Source organism: Erinaceus europaeus, chromosome 6 (genome assembly GCF_950295315.1).
Source record: "Erinaceus europaeus chromosome 6, mEriEur2.1, whole genome shotgun sequence".
In the NCBI taxonomy this organism is placed as follows: domain Eukaryota; kingdom Metazoa; phylum Chordata; class Mammalia; order Eulipotyphla; family Erinaceidae; genus Erinaceus; species Erinaceus europaeus.
The window spans coordinates 74,667,754-74,689,858 of NC_080167.1; positions in this window are offsets into that span (position 1 = coordinate 74,667,754).

Sequence of the window (22,105 nt, forward strand, 5' to 3'; positions counted from 1 at the left end):
AGGAACACAGCTATCCCGGGGTCAGGAGGTCTGCCAGCCTGCTAGTTCCCGGAGGGATTCCTGAGTATGTCCTCGGGGCCCAAGTCGTAACAGGTGTTTCCAATTTCCTATATTAGCAGCATCTAGGCCCTCAGGTGAGGTTCCGGGCTGTGATCTCCACTGGAATCACCGAATTCAGCCAATGGAGGCATCCGTCTTTCTTTTGTCTGTCCATAGCAAGGGCACGGGGAGTTTGTGCTTCCTGCAAGCCGAGAGACTTTGTATGTGACACTCATGCATGCCTACTTATGGGAATCTCTCTGAGTGTGATTTGTGGACACCAGGATTCCATGATCAGGGATGTGAGGCCACAGGAGCAATTGCCTTAGCCGGACCCAAAGGGTAGGTGTAAGGGACCTGGTTCATCCAATATTGTGTGTTGCCAGACCAGAAAACTTGTGGTGCCTGTGCATGTGGACAGTCTCCTGGATGAGTTCCTTCTCGAGTCTTTTTCGATCGGTCCCTTTGGAGCTACATATAGCTAATGATTTGGAGATTTTACTCCTTTGGACAATTCCTTTCCTGATGCACAGTTTCTTTCCAGGTTTTAACAACTGTCTGAATGTCATATCGAATTCATTGTAGAAAATGACTATATCATTGTTTCTCTCTCTATCTCTCTATTTCTCTATATATGTAACTTGTAGAAGTCTGAAAATATTTTTAGCTAGAGACCTGCAGAGCTCTGTATTAGGGTAGTAAAGTGGATACACCTGGCCCTTCTGAGCCACAGTCATAAGAGACATCTTACAGAGCCATATCATTTATCACTCTGCAAATCTCTCTCAGCACAAACTACCGCTGCCAAATCATCTACATCCCTCTTGCTAATTTTGTCCACCGAGTCCTATTCCAAAACTGTAAATCAAAGAAGAAATAGACATAGTGCAGTTCCCTGCACACAGGACAGGCTGAGGCTGGACCAGGGATATGCAATACACCTGCCTGCATCTTGGCAGGAGGATCACTAAGACTACTTCCAATTTGGAGAGGTGAAGGCAGTTTTGGAGAGTGGGCTGCTGGCCAAGTGTTGCTTCTCAGAGTGGCTAAGACCTAGATTTTCTAAGTGTTACCTTTACTCAAAAACATAAAATAGCAATGCCACTTGTAAGAAGTTTGCATGGGCTTGGAGGGTTTGTCTTCAGTGCTCTGGCACTGATCAACAAAGGGCCAGAATTTCAGCCCTTTTCTGTCTCTGTCATTCTGTGTCTCTGACTGTCTCTATGTGTCTCCTTCCCTGGGCCCTTACTGGAAGTCAGTGCATGCATCGTGACCTCAGTCATCCTAGTGTTGAAATTATCATTTCTTTGTCCTTTGGATTATTTAGTCTCCTGCACATGGTGTAGTACAGAGGGGAACTGCAGAGACAGCGTTGCTGCTGTAGGTTCTAGGCATATGTCCATCTGCAGCTTCAGCTGTCCAGGCCTTCTGTGCTTGACTCCCATTCTCCAGGGCCCTGAGGCTGACACTCAGCCTAAATGCAGCCCTCCTCACCTTCCTGCACAGCGTCCTTGTACGTATTCCATGAGAGCCCAGGTGAAGAGAAGTGAAACTCTATCCCCCTGGCACACACTTTGTGCTTTCCCTCTATTAAGCCGAATGTAAAGGATCTGTGGTACTGATGGATACACCAGTTTCCAGATTTTCCATGCAAAACGGAAGCTTCCAGGGTTCAGAAAGAGGGTGTTTTGATCGCTGTGAAATGTCTTTTTCAAGTGCCTCATGGGGTTTTCAAAACCTTTTGAAACCTGAAGTTCTTTCTTGTGTCTAGGGAATATTCTCACCTCTGGCCAGAAGGGCGGCCCAACTCGGAGCACATCTATCCCGGGGTCAGGAGGTCTGCCAGCCTGCTAGCTCCTGGAGGGATTCCCGAGTATGTCCTCAGGGCCCAAGTGGTAACAGGTTTTTCCAATTGCCTTTATTAGCAGCAGCCAGGCCCTCCGGTTAGGGGCGGGGCTGTGATCTCCAATGGAAGGTCTGAATTCAGCCAATGGAGGCATCCATCTTTCTTTTGTCTGTCCATTGCAAGCGCAATGTGCTTCCTGCAAGCAGAGTGACTTTGTAGGGAACACTAATGCATGCCTACTTCTGGGAATCTCTCTGAGTGTGATGTGTGGACACTAGCTTCCCCTGGATGATAGATAGTGAGGCATGGGATTGTATTGGGAACTCAGGAGATTTAGACTTGAGAGTCCCTTTGCATATGCATTCTGGCCTAGCCAGAATCGGGGCTAGCTGGCTTGCCCTGACCAGCTAGGTTCTCTGTACATAAGTTGCAGGTGAGGCTGGCTACCTTGCCACCCATGCTCTGCGACTAGGAAACTTGTGGTGCATGTCCATGTGGAGAGTCTCTTGGATGAGTTCCTTTTCCAGCCTTTTTCGATTGGTCCTGATGGAGCTGCATATAGCTAATGATTTGGAGTATTTACTCCTTTGGACAATTCTTTCCCTGATGCACAGTTTTTCTAGAGGTTTTAGCAGTCAATTGTCTGAATGTCATATCGAATCCATTGTAGAAAATGAATGCAACAGTGAGATGAAGGAGGCTGAGGGGGCAGCCAAACCTTACTGGACAGGCTCATGCCCCTGAATTCTGAGGGGTGCCCCCGCTTACCCCATTGGCAGTTTTTGGATGATAGTGAGTCATGGGATTGAATCGGGAACTCAGGAGAGGGAGACATGAGAGTCCCTTTGCATATGCATTCTTGCTTAGCCAGAATCTGGGCTAGCTGGCTTGCCCTGTCCAGCTAGGTTCTCTATACATAAGTTGCTGGTGAGGCTGTCTACCTTGACAACAATGGTCTGAGACTACTATAGGTGAGCTCTGAGCACACACAGACACACGCAGACAGACAGACAGACACACACTCACACACATTAATTTCTGGTAGTACAGCATATGGTGAAGGATGGGGCTGTATGGGGTCTGTGGGCATGAGAGCTGATGCCTTACAACCTTAACAAGTCAGGTTTGAACCTGTCATCAATGAACACAGTGTAGGAGGTTTTTGACTTCTGGTCACTTTCCAACTCATCTATTTCTTTTCTCTCCTTCTCTGTCTCTGACTCTCACAGGCTCTCACTCACTCTGTCTGCACTCAGCAATATTTTACTTATATCCTTATTTTATTGACAGGCCCAGATATACAAAGAGAGTTGCCAGAGCACTGCTGAGATCTGGCTTGTTGTGTTGGTGATTTCACCTAGGCTACTGGAGCCTCCGCTTTGCAAGTCTCTCTGACACAAGCCACATTCTTTATCCTCATATCCATGCCAGTATCTCTCAGACTTTATAATAAACATATACATCCATATATATACATATATATATAGATATATATGTTATTTTTAGAATTGTCGACAATGTCATTGATCATTATCAGAATTAACACTCTTTCCCACTCTTCTATTTCTCTTCTTGCCTTCTCTGTCTCTGACTCTCACAGACTCTCACTCACTCTCTCAGCACTCATTAATATTTTACTTATACATTATTTTACTGAAAGGCCCAGATATACAAAGGGAATCACCAGGACACTGCTGATCTCTGGCTGTTTTTTTGGTGATTTCACCTAGGTTTCTGGAGCCTCAGCTTTGTAAGTCTCTCTGGCACAAGCCATACTCTGTCTCCTCATAGCCATGCCAGTATCCCTCAGAGTCTATAATAAAGATACACTTACATACATGTACATATATATACATATATATATATATATATATATATATATATATATCAGTCACTTTTCGAATTATTGACCTTTTTATCTGATCTTAATGCAGAATTACCACATTTATAACAGCCTCCTTATTCATAAATAATTGGTCACATTGTTGGAGCAGGGTAAAGTGAGTGCGTCTCTGTGGGAGGGTGTGTGTGTGTATGTGTGTGTGTGTGTAATTGTACATAAGTGTGTTTCAGTTATGGTTACCACTGTTGTTTCTTTATTCCTGAAGCAGATTCTTAGGAACTGGATTGTGCTATCTCAAAGGAAGTTTCCACTGCACACATGGTTTTTCAAATATGAATGGCACATTGGATATTCTGGACACTGTTGTGCATTCTCCCAGGTGGTCCTCAGATGGGTTCTTTCCTTTGCTATTCCCATGCTGTGTGTAATTTTCTGTGTAGACTCAAAGACGAGTGGCATGGGGGAGCTCAGCTGCATTCTGCTGTGTGTCCACAAGGTTGCAGCATAGCCCATAGTTGAGTGTAGTGATTCTGTGAAATGAGGAGAACTCTGGGATTTGTGGCCCATGGACAGTAAGGTCGAAATTGACGTAGAGTGTCCTAGACATCTGTTCTTTCCTGTGGGGTGGGGGGATCCCCCATTTGGCTTTGCAAGTGGAAGGGGTTTCTCTCTTTGTCTGGGATGACTCTACTGGGAGCTTGTGAATCCCTGTGCTCCGCTGCATTCTTCTGGGTGTCCACAAGAGGGCCGCACCAGTGCGGGACTAAGGCTCCATGGGGCAAGTGCCCTGAGGCACTGGGCTACGAGAGTGGACACAGTGTTTATGGGTGTGCCCCAAGAGCATGGCCAGAATAGCTCAAGCAGGCAGTGTCCTAAGGATGGGTCCAGACAGGAGCTGTTGGGTCGTGTTGGCAGAAACAGGGCCTTCAGAGGATGGCAGACAGTCCCTGGGGGCAGGTCTAAAAGACCATGCCCTCTGAGCCTGAGGGGAGGGCCCAGTGTGTATTCATAGAGACTGCTGGCCAATTAGAGAAGAACATCACAATAAGGGGCATGGACCAAGAGCTGGCCAATGAGAACAGAGGTGAATTTGTGAGGGCGGAACTCAGATAGCAGCCTTCTGAAGGAAGCCCGCCAATGGGAGCTCAGAGCTGGCCTTAAAAGTCTGGGCGTGCATCAAGGAAGTGCTAAGCAGGTTTCTGCCTAGGGCCCTGCCTTGCAGAAGATGTCCAGTGCGCATGTGTATAACTCCGTTTGTGCCTGTGCCTCTGTGGATGTGTGCATGTGTGACTGTGAGAGTGTGTGTTTATGTTTGTTTGTGTGTGTGTATGTGTGTGGTAGGGAGAGAAAGAGAACAACAGAATCACTGTGGCATAGGAGATTTTGTGCAAAACACTTGCACATTCTGATTTACAGCTCAATATTGACACCATTGTAGCTCTCCTTGGCCCTTGGACTCTATTTTTCTTTTCAGATGTAAAGACACTGAAGAGGGAGAGGTTTTTCCCTAAGGCATGCACAAGGAACTAGCAGCTGCCCTGTGTGTGTTGCCAGACTAGGAAACTTGTGGTGCCTGTCCATGTGGAGAGTCTCCTGGATGACTTCCTTCTCAAGCCTTTTTCGCTATGTCCCGTTGGAGCTGCATATATCTAATGATGTGGAGATTTTACTCCTTTGGACAACTCTTTTTCTGATGCACAGTTTCTCTCCAGGTTTTAGCAATCAATTGTCTGAATGTCATATTGCATCCATTGTAGAAAATGACTACATCAGTTTCTTGTTCTCTCTCTCTCTCTCTCTCTCTCTCTATATATATATATATATATATATATATATATATATATATATATGACATGTAGAGGTCTGAAAATATATTTTAGCTAGAGACCTGCACAGCTCTGGATTAGGGTAGTAATGAGCATACACCTAGCCCTTCTGAGCCACAGTCATGAGAGACATCTCACAGAGCCATTCGTTTATCTCTTGTCACTCTACAATTCTCTCTCAGCACTAATGACAGCTGCCATTTATCTACTTCACTCTTGCTGTTTTTGTCCACCAAGTGCTATCCCAAAACTGAAAGTCAAAGAAGAAATTGACATAGTGCAGTTCCCTGCAGACAGGACAGGCTGAGGCTGGACCAGGGAGATTAAATATGTCAGCCTGCATCTTGTCTGGAACATCACTAAAACTACTTCCAATTTGGAGAGGCAAGGGCAGTTTTAGAGAGTGGGCTGCAGGCCAAGTTTTGCTTCTCGAAGTGTGCTAAGACCTACATGTACTAAGTGTAACCTTTCCTCACAACGATAAAATAACAATGCCAGTTGTAAGAAGTCTGCATGGGCATGGAGGATATATATATATATATATATATATATATATATATATATATATATATATATATATATATTTTATAGAATTGTCGACCTATGTAATTGAACTTTATCATAATTAACACACTTATAACAGCTTCCTTTTTCATTACTAATTGGCCACAAAACTAGCAGGATTCAATACAATTATAAATAATAGAACCTTCCAGTAGCATTTCTAATAGCATTTCTATCAGCATCCTTATTGTAATTATCATAGTACAGAACTTGCATCCTATCTCTAGTTTAAGCTTCAGTACATATGATTTTTTTTTCATTCTGCTGAAGTCTTAATTTCCTGGACTCTGAAGTGTCTCTGAATTTTTGAAGAAGCCCTCTGTTTCTCAGCAGATGGTTTCCATTTTCTGCTGTAATAAGGTCTTCTTGTGCTTTTTGTTTTTTTTAATTTTTTTTCAAATCCTCCGTGATCATCCCCATTTATTTCCATATTTATTTATTTAGTCCTATATTACATGAGTGGTCATTTTCTGCTTGATAGATTTTTCTCTTATAATTGAAGTGAAGTTTACATGCACAATACATTTCATGTCGTAAATACTACACACATTTGGTGAAGACTGTGGTGGTCTTGGATCTGTGGACATGAGAGTGCTGCCTTACAATCTCTACAACCCAGGTTTGAACCTGTCATGTATGAACACAGTGTGGGAGGTTTTTGACTTCTGGTCTCTTTCCCACTCTTCTATTTCTCTTCTTGCCTTCTCTGTCTCTGACTCTCACAGGCTCTCACTCAATCTGTCTGTATTCATTAAATTTTACTTATATACTTATTTTACTTGCATGCCCTGATATACAAAGAGAGTCACCAGCGCACTGCAGAGCTTTGGCTTGTTTTGTTGGCGATTTCACCTAGGTTTCTGGAGCCTCATCTTTGTAAGTCTCTCTGGCACAAGCCATACTCTGTCTCCGCATAGCCATGCAAGTATCTCTCAGAGTCTATAATACAGATACACTTAAATATATGTACATATATATACATATATATATATATATTTCAGTGATTTTTAGAATTGTTGACCTTTTTATTTTATCTTAATGCAGAATTACCACATTTATAACAGCCTCCATATTCTTAAATAATTGGTCATATAGTTGGAGCAGGATTCACTACAATTATAAATTATAAGCCTTCCAGGAGCATTTCCAATAGCCTTTCTATGAGAATCCTCATTGTAATTATCATAGCACAGAACTTGCCTCCATTTTCTTGTGTAACCTTCAATACATATGCCTTTCTTTTCATTCTCGGGAATTCTTAATTTGCCTGGACCCTGAAGTGTCACGGATGTTTTGAAGCATCCCTCTGTTTCTCAGCAGACATTTTCGATATTTCTGCTGTAATCAGGTCTTCCTGTGGTTTTTGTTTTTATTTTTTTCAAATCCTCCTAGATCGTCCCCATTTATTTGCATATTTATTTATTTAGTCCCATATTACATGAGGGGTCATTTCTCCTGCCTGATAGATTTTCTCTTATAATTGAATGGAACTTTTGACACACAATACATTTCCTTTTGCAGAAACTACACACTACTACAACTACGACTGCACTATTTTTGACAGTGACATCCAATGCACAATGGATTAGTACTGCATGGCTCTAAAGAATGTTCCCTATTTAATCTACAATGTTTTTAACCTCACAAATATTTATTCTGTTATTTCTTGGGAGATGAATGTTTTACAGTCAACAGTTACATGTAATAGTGGGCACGGAGGTAATTTTTCCCACTTTCCCTGTATTGCTGTACATCATTTGTAACTTTCTTATTGAGGAGAAGGAAACAGTCATAAATTGAGAGAGTAGGGCCCAAGCAGGAAGAGAGACAGAGAGACAGCTGCAGTTCTGATTTGACACTAGCCCAGCTTTTCCCTAGCTGGGTAAGTGATGACCAGGGGCTCAAAACGGGGTCCTGGGCTTCCACATAGTTCCCTGGCATCTCCACCCGTTGTGCCTCCAACCCATGCTCCCTTCATTGTCCATGTAACTATCGATCTTCTCTAGGCACTTCTCACCTTCATATGCCAGAAACTTAACACTTCTGACCTCCACCCATGAAACTTAGACCTTATAGTTGAGTGTTCTTTTCCTGATACACAGTTTCTCTCCACATTTTAGCAATCAATTGTCTGAATGTCATATCGCATCCATTGTAGAAAATGACTACATCAGTGTCTTGCTCTTTATCTCTCTTTATCTCTCTCTCTCTCTCTCTCTCTCTCTATATATATATATATATATATATATATATATGACATGTAGAGGTCTGAAAATATATTTTAGCTAGAGACCTGTACAGCTCTGGATTAGGGTAGTAATGCGCATACACCTGGCCCTTCTGAGCCACAGTCATGAGAGACATCTCACAGAGCCATTCTTTTACCTCTTGTCACTCTACAATTCTCTCTCGGCACTAATGACAGCTGCCATTCATCTACTTCCCTCTTGCTCATTTTGTCCACCAATTCCTATCCCCAAACTGTAAATCAAAGAAGAAATAGACATAGTGCCGTTCCCTGCACACAGGACAGCCTGCGGCTAGACCACAAAGATGAAATACGCCAGCCTGCATCTTGTCTGGAGCATCACTAAAACTACTTCCAATTTGGAGAGGCAAGGACAGTTTTGGAGAGTGGGCTGCAGGCCAGTGTTGCTTCTCAGAGTGGGCTAAGAGCTAGATGTTCTAAGTGTAACCTTTCCTCACAAACATAAAATAACAATGCCACTTGTAAGAAGTATCCATTGGCATGGAGTGTTTGTCTTCAGTGCTCTGGCACTGATCAACACAGGGCCAGAATTTCTGTCCTTTTCAGTCACTGTCATTCTGTCTCTCTGACTGTCTCTACGTGCCTTCTTCCCTGAACCTTTAGTGGACGTCAGTGCATGCATCCTATACTCGGTCTTCCTGGTGTTGAAATTTTCCTTTCTTTGCCCTTTTGATTATTTAGTCTAGTGCATAAGGCGTAGTGCAGAGGGGAACTGAGGAGACTTAGTTCCTGCTGCAGGTAACGGGAATATGTCCATATCCAGCTGCAGTTGTCCAGGCCCTCTGTGCTTGACTCCCATTCTCCAGGGCCCTGTGGCTGACACTCAGCCTAAATGCAGCCCTCGTCAATTTCCTGCACCACATCCTTGTCCTTATTCCATTAAAGCCAGGTCAAGAGAAGTGAAACTCTACCACCCTGGCACACACATTGTGCTTTCCCTCTATTGGGACGAATGTTAAGGATCTGTGGTCCTGAAGGCCACACCAGTGTCCAGATTTTCCATGCAAAACGGAAGCTTCCAGGGTTCAGAAAAAGGTTGTCTTGATGGCAGTGAAATTTCTTTTCCAAGTGCCTCCTGGGGTTTCAAATCCTTTTGAAACCTGAAGATCATTCTTGTATCTAGGAATATTCTCACCTCTGGCCTGAAGCCCCTACCAACTAGGAGCACAGCTATCCCGGGGTCAGGACGTCTGCCAGCCTGCTAGTTCCCGGAGGGATTCCTGAATATGTCCTCAGGCCCCAAGTGGTAACAGGTGTTTCCAGTTGCTTTATTAGCATCAGCCACGCCCTCTGGTGAGGGGCGTGGCTGTGATCTCCACTGGAAGGTCCTAATTCAGCCAATGGAGCCATCCATCTTCCATTTGTCTCTCCATAGCAAGGGCCCGGGGAGTTTGTGCTTCCTGCAAGCAGAGCGACTTTGTATGGCACACTCATGCATGCCTACTTCTGGAAATCTCTCTGAGTGTGATGTGTGGACACCAGGACACCATGATCAGTGATTGTTCGGACACAGGAGCAATTGCTTTGGCTGGATCCAAAGGGTAGGTGTAAGGGGACGGGTTCATCCACTATTGTTTGGTCAAACACACTTCCCATCTATGTTGAAACACAGCTCTTTCTGGGTTCTTTCTGGGCTTGTAATCTGCTGCCCTGAGCAGTGGACTGAGAGTATGGAGGCTGAGTAGGCAGCCAAACTTGACTGGACAGGCTCATTCCCCTGAATTCTGTGGGCTGCCGCAGCTTACCCAGTTGTCAGTGTTTGGATGATAGTGAGGCATGGGATTGAATCAGGAACTCAGGAGAGGGAAACATGAGAGTACCTTTGCATTTGGATTCTTGCTTAGCCAGGATCTGGGCTAGGCTTGCCCTGACCAGCTAGGTTCTCTGCACATAAGTTGCAGGTGTATCTGGCTATCTTGTCTCCCTTGATATGAGACTATTATAGGTGAGCTCTGAGCACACACAGACACACAAATACAGACAGACAGACAGACACACACGCATTACTGTCAGGTCTGGTAGTACAGCATATGGTGAAGGCTGGGGCTGTATGGGGTCTGTGGGCATGAGAGCTGCTGCCTTACAATCTCTACAAGCCAGGTTTGAACCTGTCATCAGTGAACACAGTGTAGGAGGTTTGTAACTTTCTTACTGAGGAGAAGGAAACAGTCATAAATTGAGAGAGCAGGGCCCAAGCAGGAAGAGAGACAGAGAGACCGCTGCAGTTCTGATTTGACACTAGCCCAGCTTTTCCCTAGCTGGGTAAGTGGTGACCAGGGGCTCAAAACGGGGTCCTGGGCTTCCATATAGTTCCCTGTCATGTCCACCTGCTGTTCCTCCAACCCATGCTCCCTTCATTGTCCATGTAACTATCGATCAGCTCTAGGCATTTCTCACCTTCATATGTCAGAAACTTAACACTTCTCCCCTCCACCTATGAAACTTTGACCTTTTACTTGAGTGTTCTTTTCAAGATACACAGTTTCTCTCCAGGTTTTAGAAATCAATGTCTGAATGTCATATCGCATCCATTGTAGAAAATGACTACATCAGTGTCTTTCTCTCTCTCTCTCTCTCTCTCTCTCTCTCTATATATATATATATATATATATATATATATATATATATATATATTATGTAGAGGTCTGAAAATATATTTTAGCTAGAGACCTGCACAGCTCTGTATTCAGGTCATAATGCGAATACACCTGGCCCTTTTGAGCCACAGTCATGAGAGACATCTCACAGAGCCATTCGTTTACCTCTTGTCACTCTACAAATCTCTCTCAACACAAACTACAGCTGCCAAAACATCTACTTCACTCTTGCTTTTTTGTCCACCGAGTCCTATCCCAAAACTGTAAATCAAAGAAGAAATAGACATAGTTCAGTTCCCTGTACACAGTACAGACTGAAGCTGGACCGGTGAGATGAAATACACCATCCTGCATTGGGCTGGAGCATCACTAAAATTACTTCCAATTTGTAGAGGCAAGGGCAGTTTTGGAGAGTGGGCTGCAGTCCAAGTGTTGATTCTCAGAGTGGGCTAAGACCTAGATGTTCTAAATGTAACCTTTCCTCACAAACATAAAATAACAATGCCACTTGTAAGAAGTATGAATGGGAATGGAGGTTTTGTCTTCAGTGCTTTGGCACTGATAAACACAGGGCCAAAATTTGTCCTTTTCAGTCACTGTCTTTACTCTCTCTATGACTGTCTCTATGTGCCTACTTCCCTGGACCCTTTGTGGAAGTCAGTGCATCCATCGTGAACTTGGTCTTCCTGGGGTTGAAGTTTTCCTTATTTTGCCCTTTGGTTTAGTTAGTCTCATGCTTATGGCGCAGTACAGAGGAGAACTTAGGAGACACCGTTTCTGCTGCAGGTAACAGGCATATGTCCATCTCCAGCTGCAGATATCCACGACCTCTGTGCTTGACTCCCATACTCCAGGGTCCTGTGGCTGACACTCAGCCTAAATGCAGCCCTCGTCAATTTCCTGCACATAATTCTTGTCCTTATTCTATGAGAGCCCAGTTAAAGAAAAGTGAAACTCTACCACCCTGGCACACACATTGTGCTTTCCCTCCATTGGGCTGAATGTTAAGGATCTGAGGTACTGATGGCCACACCAGTGTCCAGATTTTCCATGCAAAACGGACCCTTCCAGTGTTCAGAAAGATGGTGCTTTGATGGCTGTGAAATGTCTTTTCCATGTGCCTCCTGGGGTTTCAAATCCTTTTGAAACCTGAAGTTCTTTCTTGTATCTAGGGAATATTCTCACCTCTGGCCCGAAGGCCCTCCCAACTAGGAGCACAGCTATCCCAGGATCAGGAAGTCTGCCAGCCTGCTAACTCCTGGAGGGATTCCTGAGTATGTCCTCAGGGCCCAAGTGGTAACATGTATTTCCAATTGCAATTATTAGCAGCAGCCAGGCCCTCAGGTGAGGGGCGGGGCCATGATCGCCGGTGGAAGCTCCTAATTGCGCCAATGGAGGCATCCATCTTCCTTTTGTCCCTTCATAGCAAGGGTCAGGGGAGTTTGTGCTTCCTGCAAGCAGAGCGACTTTGTATGGGACACTCATGCATGCCTACATTTGGGAATGTCTCTGAGTGTGATGTGTGGACAACAGGACACCATGATCAGGGATTGTGAGGCCACAGGAGCAATTGCTTTAGCCGGACCCAAAGGGGAGGTGTGAGGGGCCGGGTTCACCCACTATTGTTTGGTCAAACACAGTTCTCATCTATGTTGAAACACAGCTATTTCTGGGCTGGTAATCAGCTGCCCTGAGCAGTGGACTGAGAGTCTGGAGGCAGTGTAGGCAGCCAAACATAACTGGACAGCCTCATGCCCCTGAAATACGAGGCGTTCCCCAGCTTACCCCATTGGTAGTGTTTGGATGATAGTTAGGCATGGGATTGAATCGTGAACTCATGAGAGGGAGACATGAGAGTACCTTTGCATATTCATTATTGCTTAGCCAGAATCTGGGGTAGGTGGCTTGCCCTGACCAGCTATGTTCTCTGTACATAAGTTGCAGGTGAGGCTGGTTACCTTGACACCCATGCCTTGAGACTACAGTAGGTGAGCTCTGAGCCATACAGACACACACAGACAGACACACACACACACACACACACACACACACACACACACATTACTGTCATGTCTGGTAGTACATAATATGGTGAAGGCTGGGGCTGTCTGGGGTCTGTGGGCATGAGAGCTGCTGCCTTACAATCTCTAAAATCCAGCTTTGAACCTGTCATCAATGAACAAAGTGTAGGAGATTTTTGAATTCTGGTCTCTTTCCAACTCATGTATTTCTCTTCTTGCCTTCTCTGTCTCTAACTCTCACATGCTCTCATACACTCTGTCTTCACTCATTTATATTTTACTTATATACTTATTTTACTGACAGGCCCAGATATACAAAGAGAGTTACCAGAGCACTGCTGAGCTCTGGCTTGTATCGTTGGTGATATCACGTAGGCTACTGAAGCCACAGCTTTGTAAGTCTCTCTGACACAAGCCAAATTCTGTCTCCTCATTTCCATGGCAGTATATATCAGACTTTATAATAAACATATACATATATATATATATATATCTCATTTATAGAATTGTCGACCTATGTAATTGATCTTTATCAGAATTAACACATTTATAACAGCTTCCTTTTTCATTAATTATTGTCCACCTAGTTGGAGCAGGATACAATACAATTTTAAATAATAGAACCTTCCAGTAGCATTTCTATTATCATTTCTATCAGCATCCTTATTGTAACTATCATAATACAGAACTTGCCTCCTTTCTCTAGTGTAAGCATCAGTACATATGAAATTCTTTTCATTCTCCTGACATCTTAATTTCCCTGGACTCTGAAGTGTCTCTGAATTTTTGAAGCAACCCACTGTTTCTCAGCAGATGGTTTCAATTTTCTGCTGTAATCAGGTCTTGGGCTTTTTGTTTTTATTTTTCATTTTCTTCAAATCCTCCCATATCATCCCCATTTATTTGCATATTTATTTAGTCCTATATTACATGAGGGGTAATTTCTTCTGCTTGATAGATTTTTCTTTTATTATTGAAGGAAGTTTACACTCACAATTCATTTCGTGTCGTAAATACTACACACATATGGTGAAGGCTGGGGTGGTCTGGGGTCTGTGGACATCAGACTACTGCCTTATAATCTCTACAACCCAGGTTTGAACCTGTCATGTATGAACACAGTGTGGGAGGTTTTAGACTTCCGGTCTCTTTCCCACTTTTCTATTTCTCTTCTTGCCTTCTCTGTCTCTGACTCTCACAGGCTCTCACTCAATCTGTCTGCACTCATTAATATTTCACTTATATACTTATTTTACTGACAGGCCCTGATATACAAAGAGAGTCACCAGGGCACTGCTGAGCTCTGGATTGTTTTGTTGGCGATTTCACCTAGTTTTCTGGAGCCTCAGCTTTGTAAGTCTCTCTGGCACAAGCCATACTCTGTCTCCTCTCAGCCATGCCAGTATCGCTCAGAGTTTATAATAAAGAAACACATACATACATGTATATATATATATATATATATATATATATATATATATATATATATATCATTCATTTTTAGAATTGTTGACCTTTTATTTGATCTTAGTGCAGAATTACCACATTTTAACAGCCTCCTTATTCATAAATAATTGGTCACATAGTTGGAGCAATATTCACTACAATTATAAATAATAAACCTTCTAGGATAATTTCCAATAGCCTTTCTATCAGTATCCATATTGTAATTATCATAGCACAGAACTTGCCTCCATTTTCTAGTGTAAGCTTCAATATGTATGTGTTTCTTTTCATTCTCAGGAATTCTTAATTTGCCTGGACCCTGAAGTGTCAGGGGAGATTTGAAGCATCCCTCTGTTTCTCAGCAGATGTTTTCTATATTTCTGCTATAATCAGGTCTTCCTCTGGTTTTTGTTTTTATTTTTTTCAATAATCTTAGATTATCCCCATTATTTGCATATTTATTTATTTATTTAGTCCCATATCACATGAGGGGTCATTTCTTCTGCCTTATAGATTTTCTCTTATAATTGAAGGGAACTTTTGACACACAATACATTTCCTTTTGCAGATACTAGACACTACTACAACTATTACTGCACTGTTGACAGTGACATCCAATGCACAATGGATTAGTATTGCATGGCTCTAAAGAATGTTCACTATTTAACCTACTTGTTTTAAACCTCACAAATATATATTCTGTTCTTTCTTGTGGGATGATTGTTTACAGTCAACAGTTACATGTAATAGTGGGCATGAGGTTAATTTTTCCCAATTTCCCTGTATTTCTGTACATCATTTGTATCTTTCCAATTGAGGAGAAGGAAACAGTCATAAGTTGAGAGAGCAGGGCCCAAGCAGGAAGAGAGACACGGACAAAGCTGCAGTTCTGATTTGACACTAGCAAAGCTTTTCAATAGCTGGGTAAGTGGTGACCAGGGGCCAAAACGGGGTCCTGGACTTCCACATAGTTCCCTGGCATCTCCACCAGCTGTGCTTCCAACCCATGCTCCCTTCTTTTTCCATGTACCTATCAGTCTGCACTAGGCACTTCTCACCTTCATATGCCAGAAACTTAAAACATCTCCCCTCAACCCATGAAACTTTGACCTTTTACTTGAGTGCAAAAAAGCAACCCCAATCCACGTTATTTCAGGGAAAAGTGTGTGTGTCTTTGTGGGAGGGGGTGTGTGTGTTTGAATGTATATAAGTGTGTTTCAGTTATGATTACCGCTATTGTATCTTTATTCCTGATGCAGGTTCTTAGGAACTGGGTTGTGCTATAACAAAGGAAGTTTTCACTGGACAAGTGGTTTTTCAAATATGAATGGCACGTTGTATATTCTGGAAACTGTTGTGCATTCCCCCAGTTGGTCCTCAGATGGGTACTTTCCTTTGCTATTCCCATGGTGTGTGTAATTTTCTGTATAGACTCAAAGAGGAGTGGCATGTGGGAGCTCATCTGCATTCTGCTGTGTGTACACAAGGGGGCAGAAAATATATCCCCCAGGCACAAACTTTGTGCTTTCCCTCTATTGGTCCGAATGTAAAGGATCTGTGGTACTGATGGCCACACCAGTGTCCAGATTTTCCATGCAAAACGGAAGCTTCCAGGGTTCTGAAAGAGGGTGTTTTGATGGCTGTGAAATGCCTTTTCCAAGTGCCTCATGGGGTTTTCAAATCCTTTTGAAACCTGAAGTTCTTTCTTGTATCTAGGGAATATTCTCACCTCTGGCCAGAAGGGCCGCTCAACTAGGAGCACAGCTATCCCGGGGTCAGGAGGTCTGCCAGCCTGCTAGCTCCTCGAGTGATTCCTGAGTATGTCCTCAGGGCCCAAGTGGTAACAGGTGTTTCCAATTGCCTTTATTAGCAGCAGCCAGGCCGTCAGGTGAGGTGCGGGGTTGGGATCTCCAATGGAAGCTCTGAATTCAGCCAATGGAGGCATCCATCTTTCTTTTGTCTGTCCATAGCAAGGGCCCGGGGAGTTTGTGCTTCCTGCAAGCAGAGAGACTTTGTATGGGACACTCATGCATGCCTACTTCTGGGAATCTCTCTGAGTGTGATGTGTGGACACCAGGACACCATTATCAGGGATGTGAGGCCACAGGAGCAATTGCCTTAGCCAGACCCAAAGGGTAGGTGTTTGGGACCGCGTTCATCCACTATTGTTTGGTCGAACACAGTTCCCATCTATGTTGAAACACAGCTCTTTCTGGGTACTTTCTGTGCTTGTAATCTACTGCCCTGAGCGGTGGACTGAGAGCCTGGAGGCTCAGTACGCAGCCAAATGTGACTGGACAGGCTCATGCCCCTGAATACTGAGGGGTGCCACAGCTTCCCCCATTGGCAGTGTTGATAGATAGTGGAGTTTGGGATTGAATAGGGAACTCAAGAGATTTAGACATGAGAGTCCCTTTGCATATGCATTCTTGCTTAGCCAGAATCTGGGCTAGCTGGCTGGCCTAGACCAGCTAGGTTCTATGTACATAAGTTGCAGGTGAGGCTGGCTATCTTGCCACTGATGCTCTGAGACTACTACAGGTGAGCTCTAAGCACACACAGACACACACAGTCAGCCAGACAGACAGACACACACACATTACTGTCAGGTCTGGTAGTACCGAATATGGTGAAAGCTGGGGATGTCTGGGGTCTGTGGGCATGAGAGCTACTGCCTTACAATCTCTACAAGACAGCTTTGAACCTGTCATCAATGAACAAGGTGTAGGATGTTTTTGAATTCTGAGACACTGAAGAGGGAGAGGTTTTTGCCCTAAGGCTTGCTCTGAGAACTAGCAGATGCCCTGTGTGTGTTGCCAGACTAGGAAACTTGTGGTGCCTGTCCATGTGGAGAGTCTCCTGGATGAGTTCCTTCTGGAGCCTTTTTAGATCGGTCCCAATGGAGCTGCATATAGCTAATGATTTGGAGATTTTACTCCTTTGGACAATTCTTTTCCTGATGCACAGTTTCTCTCCAGGTTTTAGCAATCAATTGTCTGAATGTCATATCGAATCCATTGTAGAAAATGACTACATCAGTCTCTCTCTCTCTATCTCTCTCTCTATATATATAACTTGTAGAGGTCTGAAAATATTTTTAGCTAGAGACCTGCACAGGTCTGGATTAGGGTAGTAAAATGGATACAACTGGCCCTTCTGAACCACAGTCAAGAGACATCTCACAGAGCCATATCGGTTATTACTCTACAAACCTCTCTTAGCACAAACTACCACTGCAAAATCATCTTCTTCCCTCTTGCTCATTTTGTCCACTGAGTCCTATCCCAAAACTGTAAATCAAAGAAGAAATAGACATAGCCAGTTCCCTGCACAGAGGACAGGCTGAGGCTGGACAAGGGAGATGCAATATGCTAGCCTGCATATTTTCTGTAGCATCACTAAGACTACTTCCAATTTGGAGAGGTGAGGGCAGATTTGGAGATGTGCTACCTGCCAATTGTTGTTTCTCAGAGTGGCTAAGACCTAGATGTTCTAAGTGTAACCTTTCCTCACAAACATAAAAAAGCAATGCCACTTGTAAGAAGTATGCATAGGCATGGATGGTTTGTCTTCAGTTCTCTGGCACTGATCAACACAAGGCCAGAATTTGTCCTTTTCAGTCACTGTCATTCTGACTCTCTGTCTGTCTCTACGTGCCTTCTTCCATGGACCCTTCGTGGAAGTCAGTGCATGCATCGTGAACTCGGTTTTCCTGGTGTTGAAATTTTCCTTTCTTTGAACTTTGGATTACTTAGTCTCCTGCATATGGCGTAGTACAGAGGAGAACTTAGGAGACAGCGTTCCCGTTGCAGGTAACAGGCATATGTCCATCTCCAGGTGCAGCTGTCCAGGTCCTCTCTACTTGACTCACATTCTCCAGGGCCCTGTGGCTGACACTAAGCCTAAATGCAGCCCTTCTCAATTTCCTGCACCACATCCTTGTCCTTATTCCATCAGAGCCCAGGTCTAGAGAAGTGAAACTCTACCACCCTGGCACACACATTGCTCTTTCCCTCTATTGGGTCGAATGTAAAGTATCTGTGGTACTGATTGCCACACCAGTGTCCAGAATTTCCTTGCAACACGTAAACTTCCAATGTTCAGAAAGAGGGTGTTTTGATGGCTGTGAAAATTATTTTCCATTTGCCTCCTGGGGTTTCAAATCCTTTTGAAATCTGAAATTCGTTCTTGTATCTAGGGAATATTCTCACCTCTGGCCAGAAGGCCCTCCCAACTAGGAGCAAAGCTATCCCGGGGTATGGAGGTCTGCCAGCCTTTTAGCTCCTGGAGGGATTCCTGAGTATGTCCTAAGGCCCCAAGTGGTAACAGGTGTTTCCAACTGCCTTTATTAGCAGCAGCCACGCCCTCAGGTGAGGGGCGGGGCTGTGATCTCCACTGGAAGCTCCTAATTCAGCCAATGGAGGCATCCATCTTCCTTTTGACTCTCCATAGCAAGGGCCCCTGGAGTTTGTGCTTGCTGCAAGCAGGCGACATTGTATGGGACACTCATCCATGCCTACTTCTGGGAATCTCTCTGAGTGTGATGTGTGGACACCAGTACACCATGATCAGTGATTGTGAGGCCAGAGGAGCAATTGCCTTAGCCGTACCCAAAGGGTGGGTTGAGGCGCCTGGTTCATCCACTATTTGGTCAAACACAGTTCCCATCTGTGTTGAAACACAGCTCTTTCTGGGATCATTCTGGGCTTGTAATCTGCTGCCCTGAGCGATGGATTAAGAGTCTGGTGGCTGAGTAGGCAGCCAAACGTGACTGGACATGCTCATGCCCCTGAATTCTGAGGGGTACCCCAGCTTACCCCGCTGACAGTGTTTGGATGATAGTGAGGCATGAGATTGAAACGGGAACTCAGGAGAGGGCGACATGAGAGTCCCTTTGCATGTGCATTCTTGCTTAGCCAGAATCTGGGCTAGCTGGCTTGCCCTGACCAGATAGGTTCTCTGTACATAAGTTGCAGGTGAGGCTGTCTATCTTAGCACCCATGCTCTGAGATTACTATAGGTGAGCTCTGAGCACATAAAGACACAGACAGACAGACAGACAGACAGACAGACAGAAACACACACACACACATTACTGTCAGGTCTGGTAGTACAGCATATGGTGAAGGCAGGGGCTGTCTGGGGTCTGTGGGCATGAGAGTTGCTGCCTTACAATATCTACAAGCCAGATTTGAACCTGTCATCAATGAACACAGTGTAGGAGGTTTTTGAATTCTCATCTCTTTCCCGAGAAGTGGTTGGTGGGAGGGCCTTGCAGAGGCTTCCAAATGAGATTGCTACAGGGCTGTGTGGGCGGTGACCAAGGTTGCTGGCCAATCACTGACTAGGGGCCTTGACACTCCTAGGCGTGTCCTAGCACACTGGCCAATGATATTGCTGGCAGGGGAACTAGCAGCTGCCCTGTGTGTGTTGCCAGACTAGGAAACTTGTGGTGCCTGTCCATGTGTACAGTCTCCTGGATGAGTTCCTTCTGGAGCCTTTTGAGCTAGGTCCCATTGGAGCTGCATATAGCTAATGATTTGGAGATTTTACTCCTTTGGACAATTCTTTTCCTGATGCACAGTTTCTCTCCAGGTTTTAGCAATCAATTTTCTGAATGTCACATTGCATCCATTGTAGAAAATGACTACATCAGTCTCTTGCTGTCTCTGTTTCTGTCTCTCTCTCTCTCTCTCTCTCTCTCTCTCTATATATATATATATATATATATATATATATATATATATATATATATATAACATGTAGAGGTCTGACAATATATTTTAGCTAGAGACATGCACAGCTCTGGATTCGGGTAGTAATGCGGATACACCTGGCCCTTCTGAGCCACATTCATGAGAGACATCTCACAGAGTCATTTGTTTACCTTTTGTCACTCTACAAATCTCTATCAGCACAAACTACAGCTGCCAAATCATCTACTTCACTCTTGCTCTTTTTGTCCACCGAGTCCTATCCCAAAACTGTAAATCAAAGAAGAAATAGACATAGTGCAGTTCCCTGCACACAGCACAGGCTGAGGCTGGACCGCGGAGATGAAATACGCCAGCCTGCATTTGGCTGGAACATCACTAAAACTATTTCCAATTTGGAGGGGCAAGGGCAGTTTTGGAGAGTGGGCTGCAGGCTAAGTGTTGCTTCTAGAGTGGGCTAAGACCTAGATGTTCTAAGTGTAACCTTTCCCCACAAAAATAAAATAACAATGCCACTTGAAAGAAGTATGAATGGCATGGAGGGTTTATCTTCAATGCTCTGGCACTGATCAACAAAGGGCCAGAATTTGTCCTTTTCAGTCACTGTCATTCTGTGTCTCTGGCGGTCTCTACGTGCCTTCATCCCTGAACCACTCGTGGAAGTCAGTGCATGCATCGTGAACTCGGTCTTCCTGGTGTTGAAATTTTCCTTTCTTTGCCTTTTGGATTACTTAGTCTCTTGCATATGGCATAGTATAGAGGAGAACTTAGGAGACAGCGTTCCTGCTGCAGGTAACAGGCATATGTCCATCTCCAGTTGCAGCTGTCCAGGCCCTCTGTGCTTGACTCCCATTCAACAGGGCCCTGTGGCTGACAATCAGCCTAAATGCAGCCCTCCTCAATTTCCTGCACCACATCCTTGTCCTTATTCCATGAGAGCACAGGTCAAGAGAAGTGAAATCTACCACCCTGGCACACACATTGTGCTTTCCCTCTATTGGGCCGAATGTAAAGATCTGTGGTACTGATGGCCACACCAGTGTCCAGATTTTACATGCAAAACAGAAGCTTCCAGGCTTCAGAAAGAGGGTGTTTTGATGGCTGTGAAATGTCTTTTCCAAGTGCCTCATGGCTTCAAATCATTTTTAAACCTGAAGTTCTTTCTTGTAAATAGAGAATCTCTCTGAGTGTGATGTGTGGACACCAAACTGAAGTTCCTTCTTGTATCTAGGGAATATTCTAACCTCTGGCCCAAAGGCCCTCCCAACTAGGAGCACAGCTATATTGGGGTCAGGAAGTCTGCCAGCCTGCTACCTCCTCGATAGATTCCTGAGTACTTCCTAAGGCCCCAAGTGGTAACAGGTGTTTTCAATTGTCTTTATTATTAGCCAGGCCCTCAGGTGAGGGGCAGGGCTGTGATCTCCACTGGAAGCTCCTAATTCAGCCAATGGAGGCATCCATTTTCCTTTTGACTCTCCATAGCAAGGGCCCAGGGAGTTTGTGCTTCCTGCAAGCAGAGCGACTTTGAATGGGACACTCATGCATGCCTAATTCTGGGAATCTCTCTGAGTGTGATGAGTGGACACCAGTACACCATGATCAGGGATTGTGAGGCCACAGAAGCAATTGCCTGAGCCGGACCCAAAGGGTAGGTGTAAGGGGCCTGAAGGCTGAGTAGGCAGCCAAACATGACTGGACAGGCTCATACCCCTGAATTCAAATGGGTGCCCCAGCTTCCTCCATTGGCAGTGTTTGGATGATAGTGAGGCATGGGATTGAAAGGGGAACTCAGGAGAGCGAGACATGAGATTCCATTTGCATATGCATTGTTGCTTAGCCAGAATCTGGGCTAGCTGGCTTGCCCTGACCAGCTAGGTTCTCTGTACATAAGTTGCAGGTGAGGCTGGCTACCTTCCCAACCATGCTCTGAGACTACTATA